This window comes from Micropterus dolomieu, linkage group LG07, assembly GCF_021292245.1.
Source record: "Micropterus dolomieu isolate WLL.071019.BEF.003 ecotype Adirondacks linkage group LG07, ASM2129224v1, whole genome shotgun sequence".
NCBI classification, from domain to species: domain Eukaryota; kingdom Metazoa; phylum Chordata; class Actinopteri; order Centrarchiformes; family Centrarchidae; genus Micropterus; species Micropterus dolomieu.
This window is the reverse complement of record NC_060156.1, coordinates 15,539,584-15,545,583: the sequence shown is the minus strand read 5'-3', so window position 1 is coordinate 15,545,583 and position 6,000 is coordinate 15,539,584.

Here is a 6,000-nt window from a genome sequence, read left to right as displayed (position 1 = left end):
GGGGGGGGGGGGGGGGGGGGGGGGCTACAAATTATATATTAAACTGAACTGTTCGCACATATGAGTATGACTTTGTTTCATTTATATTTGCATGCATGAAGAAATATGAGTGTCAGTGGTATTTATGCAGTTTAGAATGAAATGTCAGATTGTACATGCTAGAATAATCTATATGATGAGATGTTGTGTTATTTTTACAAAAGTAATTTAAATCACAGCTCCCAGTTTACATCTTCATTATTTTATTAAGTGTTGGGTCAGTTATGTCAAACATATATCATACTTTCACTCCACCCTCGTCACATCATTTGTTAACATGCTAACATTAGCTTTGTCACTTGGTTCAGTTAGCTATGTAACACCTGGCAGTTAGCAGGTCTAAATATTCAGCAACAGCTAATATGTAAAATCTAGTCTGTATGGTGCAGCCCATTTTGAAATATTATTAGTTCCACATATTAAACATCTGTTATAACCATACTAAGTTTGAACTTAGAAAATGTTGGTGCAACCAGCTCTAGGTCTCCACTGTGACAGTTAGAAGCCTGGCATCGTTGCCTCCAGAGAGCTGCCTCTTCTAAGCCAACAACAAAGCCCAGAGTAGCTGCACTGTCATAAGCTCATCCTGTTATTTAGTCTATACAGATTACTTGCATATGTTCGCCACTGCCTTGCACTCCAGGTTAACTCACTCATCGGAGCCCGAGGAGAGATGTAGAGGACAGTTGGCAGAGTGACATATCCACTCTCAGCTGCAGCCATTATAATGTTGTCTCTTGTTTCCCATCCACACCTTGTAGCAAGGTCCAGACACTGAGAGAAATGAGTTCCAGGGATTCTCATGTGAAATGCTCTGCTGTTTCTTGGCCTGTTTGTGATCACACCTTTATATTCAGATTAAAGTCAAATCAGAAGTAACTGAAGGGAGCACCTTCACATGGCAAACCATTACAATCAATGTCATTTGTCAGAGTTGAGCCGCCTGGTGTGATGGGAAGCGGAGCAGGTGACGCATTGCATTCTTTCCATATCAAAGGAGAGGTCTTAGTTTGTACATCAACGGCATGCGGTGAAGGGTCTGACTGATAAATGAAGAAACTAATTAGAGGAAGTAGTCCAGCGGTGCAACAGGGAGACTGGAGCTCAAGGTCCGGATGTCATGTCATCAAGCTTGCAACATGGACCTGTCACAATGCTCTGTGGTTGGTGCCCACGCTGGACAGGCTGACATTACGCTCTAACCAGCTGCCCTTCATGTGAGAAGATGAAGCCTGCAACAGCTATTCACATTTATCACAGGCCTTGTAAATGTCAACACAGAAACTTAGGTAGACATGACTTGCAAATGAATGTGAATCTAAACAAATATAGGTCATGATCTGGATTCCATTACGGTACATACTGTGGCCTCCTGCCTCAGTATCTGGGCTGTGCCGTTGCTCCAGTTGAGCTTTGGCAAAAGTGGAAGATCTATTTGTAACAGCCTTTTAATATACTGTACTAAGGTCATTTGTAGGAAATAAATCATAATCTTTGGTGGGGTACCAATTCAAAGGTAGCAAATGTCAATGACACCATGAACAATAGCACAGACCAGCAAAAACGAACACACTTTTATTTCACTTCCGAGTTGCGTTCCAGGAAAATTTTACAATATTTCAGGTCACTGGCCCAGTTTGTTCGTGAACTTTTCATATTTAATAAAATATATTGATAGTAAAAGCCATTCGGGAGGGAAAGTGAGGCAGATTTCTCTCTTAGGCTCCGGGCTCTTCCACTGGGAATGGTATATCCACGTGTTTCTTTTCTTGACATTCTCCTTTGCTTTTTTAACAAGCTCTCAGAGACACATAAAGCCCTCTTCGTCTATCCACAGAACAAGCTTGATGCAACTCTTCTGAGCAGATTCTCAGAGGAATTATCTTCCTCCAAATGCAAATCAGACTGGAAGAAATATAAATCATAAGGTAACCAACATATCATGAACAGTGGCATAAAATTTGTACAAACTGTGTGGGTTCAGACAAACCAGGCATATTTGTTATTATGAACCAACTATCCACTAAATGGATGCTAATTCACATTCCACCATATCAAGTATCACTAAATCCTAAAGTTTCTTTTGTTCTTCTATGTTTTGAAGCTCATTTCCTCATTGTAACATAATTCATAAACACTTTACTGACTAGGATGTAATTATTAAGATAAACACTTTGATGGTTTGCTTTTGTTTTGAAATATGGATCTATTATAAATGGGCTCCTGACAAACAAACACATGCCTGGCTTACTCCAGACATCCTCAGAGGCTCGCAAAGCTTAGACAGAAACAATGCCACAGCAATCATGAAAGTGAATAGCAAATCCTCTGCATGTCAAGTACTCTCACCATATCCACCAGCTGGAATGGGCTGCATTGGACAATATATATGTGCACATATATATATATGGATGTATATAGCACTGTGGCATCACAGCAAGGTCCCGGGTTCGAACCCCGGTCGCCTTTCTGTGTGGAGTTTGCATGTTCTCCCCGTGTCTGCATGGGTTCTCTCCGGGTGCTCCAGCTTCCTCCCCTGTCCTTAGGTGTGAGTGTGACTGGTTGTTTGTCTATGAGCGTCACTGCGATGGACTGGCGACCTGTCCAGCTCGACGTCAGCTGGGATTGGCTCCAGTCCCCCGCGACCCTGTACGCAGGATAAGCGGTTGACAATGGACGGATGGATGGATATATATATATATATATATATATACTATATATATATAGTGTAATACAATATATTATAGTATAATATAATTATATATAAATATAGTTGACCTCATAACCACTAAGTCATTTTCAGCGTCTTTCTTGTCTTACAATATGTTATGCTTTTCAAATCTGCTTATACATATTTTCAATGTAAATAGTCAATAGATTGTGGTTTTCTTGCTAACATCCTACTGTTCTGTCCTGCTGTCTCTCACAGGGGTGGTGCTAGAGGGGTGGCAAGGGGTTGCACTGCCACACCTCACAAAATTGGATTGACCCTCCATGGTGCCCTCACCACCAAAGTCATAAGGTGATAGGTAGTTGGCTTGTTACTTTCATGGATGGATGGATGACTGAACAGGCCTACAGGGTACATGCCCAAGACCCTTGGACCAGAACTTCTATATGAAATAAAATTTACTGTTGAAAAGTCAATCAGACAACTATAAAGAAATGTAAAAGCACCACAAAGAAACACAAAACAAGGAACAAAGAGATAAATAAATAAATAAAATGACTAATGAGATATAAAAGAACCACAAATGACAATGTAATTATTAATAATGTACCATTTATTATTGCCAAGAACCTTTAGGGTTTTGATTTTCACTCATTTTAAAAATGTGACCCCCCTTCTTTAAAACAGTGCGGCAGTTCCCCAGTCCGGCTCCTGCGTTAAAAAGATTCTAAACCCACCCCTGGTCTCTCACAAAAACATGTGTTCAGTGCTGCATTGAGAGGTGATTGCATGCTGCGTGGTCTCCAGACTCCTTGGCCCCGACCTTGGCTCCATTCATTTGAATCAGAAAGAGCTTTTCACTGGATGGTGTTGTAGTCACAGAGGTGCTGGACTTAACTCTCCTCTCTCCTTGGACTTTACAATAACTCTGCGCCAAGGGACAAATATTCTTTTTTACTGCAAACCTTATATAAGCTTGTGCAGGGATAAATGATTTTCTTGCAGAAGTGAATGTATGCCTGACATTTATGATTTGATCTGAAGCACATGTGGAGAACACCTACGATTATAAAGCCTTAGCTGTAAAGTGAAACAATGCGTGATGTTGTTTTTTTTTTGTGATGTCACAGATAGATATGACATCTTTTTAATGACTTGCTGAATCAGTTTTGCTCTTCAGCTCTTATCAGCGCCTTGATATCCATGGTAGACTCACAACATATAGTGTGTCTGTTGTTTAGAAAATGACGAGAGCACAATGTCACTTCAGGCATGCCCTTTTGCGAGAGTCCAAGGCTCAGATCAGCTGCTTTGTATGCTTCTTCCTCAGTATATAGTACAGGCGTCACAGCACAGGCCCCTCTGCCCTCATAAACACATCCAGAAGGGAGTGATTATTTCTCAAGATGTGGAGATGGAGGACTTGCCAGTTCATGCCTCTTTATGAGTGTTTTGGCATGACAGCCTGTTCCGCTTCACAATGCTTTTGTTCCTCTTGTTAGAAGACATGCTTAACCCAACCACCCTGTGGGCCATGTGTCTCTGTCACCTTGAGCTCCAGCGTTGGGGCTGAGAGAGACAGCACTGTGGCTTTCTGTGTTTGTGTCTCCCTCTAATGAAATGCACTGTATCAAGTGTCCCCAAATTAGTAACAGTATTGCAGGTCATAAAACATGGCATCTCCTGTAATCCACAGTGACACGGCCATGCCCGCATTCTCTCATGTTGCGGCATCAGGAATGCATTTTCATATAATATGAAGCCATGTTCATGCATTTTTGAGGAGACCAATTTGTCCCCAGATTGTGAAATTTGAAGAAGTAATAAATCAGGACATTTAGCAGGAATACTATGAGCGGTTAAAGTGTGGGCTTTGGAAAAGGATAAAAAAGATATGTGCTCAGTCATAAGAAAGATATTTATTTTTCCCTTCCTGGATAGGACCTCTGAATTAATGCCAAGACGCAAATTTATCATTAAAAAGGCACAGATAAGCTTTGGTGAGTCAGTTCTTAAAGCTCAACTATGTCGTACTTCATCTTCATCCCTTCAGATATGCTTTCAGTGATAAAACTGAATTTTTCCTAATGCTTCTTACCCAACCCAAGAAATGTGTCAGATCTTTTTATGGTGCATTATTCTGATCATTCCTCCATACACACACCTCCTATTCAAATTATGTTCCAGTGAAGATTTTTCATTTTTTATTTGAACAGCTGCAATTGCATGACAACTGAGGAAAACCTCCATCTGCTGATGAAGATCATATGATATGATTGAAAGCTCCAAAAGAGCCGTTAAATGGGCCTTGTGCTTCTTTTCTCAAATTCTAACTAATTACAGAATAATATCGGAGGTTTTAACAACATATGTTTTGAATATGGGAGTGTTTTTCTATTTTGCATTCATACAATTGAAGAAAAACATAGACTGTACAACATATAAAAACATATAAGAAATCTTTCAAATAATCATATTTGTTTAAAGTAGCCCAGTGTTTATTTCAATCTGTGTCTGCGTTACTCACAATACTGTAGTAAAGTCTCTACAGAGTCAAGACTGAATAATGAAATCATCACTACTCCTCAAAGAGCAACTCATCTACTGAATACCTATCATTTTAATTACATTGTAGAAATACTACTGGCTCTTTTCCCGGACCTATATGTACAGGATCAGTCACACAAGATCGGGCTTGGCAAATGTTTATTTTCCCAAATACTAAATGGGACCCTGGGGATATTATGCTTCATTCCACTTTGTTTCTCACTTCAAAGGCACTGCTGGGAATCAACTGACATGTTTCACTGAGCTTACTTGTCCTATGAACAACTACAAGACACTGAAAAGAACATATTATATAACATATTTGTCTGGGTATCACTGGATAATTTTATCAAAATGAATGGAACAAATCCACACAACCCAACAAGCAATAAAAACACGCTTTCTGATTCTACTTAGGGATCTTTATTTCCCATGGCCAAGCATTATCCCTCAGCATCAACATCAGGGAGGAATGTGCTGGCTTCATACCTACAGACCTCATAAATTAAAATGTGTAGACAAATTACACACAATGGCAAAAAAAAAAAATCACGACAGAAAAAAATTAGACGACAGAAATGTGAGCTGTGTATTTAGCAGCACGCTGTTTGACTCTCTGGCTCTATAACAGAGCTTTTATTATTGTGCTGCTTCCCGGTACTGCTCAAACAAACTCTCGCACTAGCTTAATTAAATCCTCGATTGAGAATGTGTTTGTGGAAAGAAAGGAGATATTTTCCGCA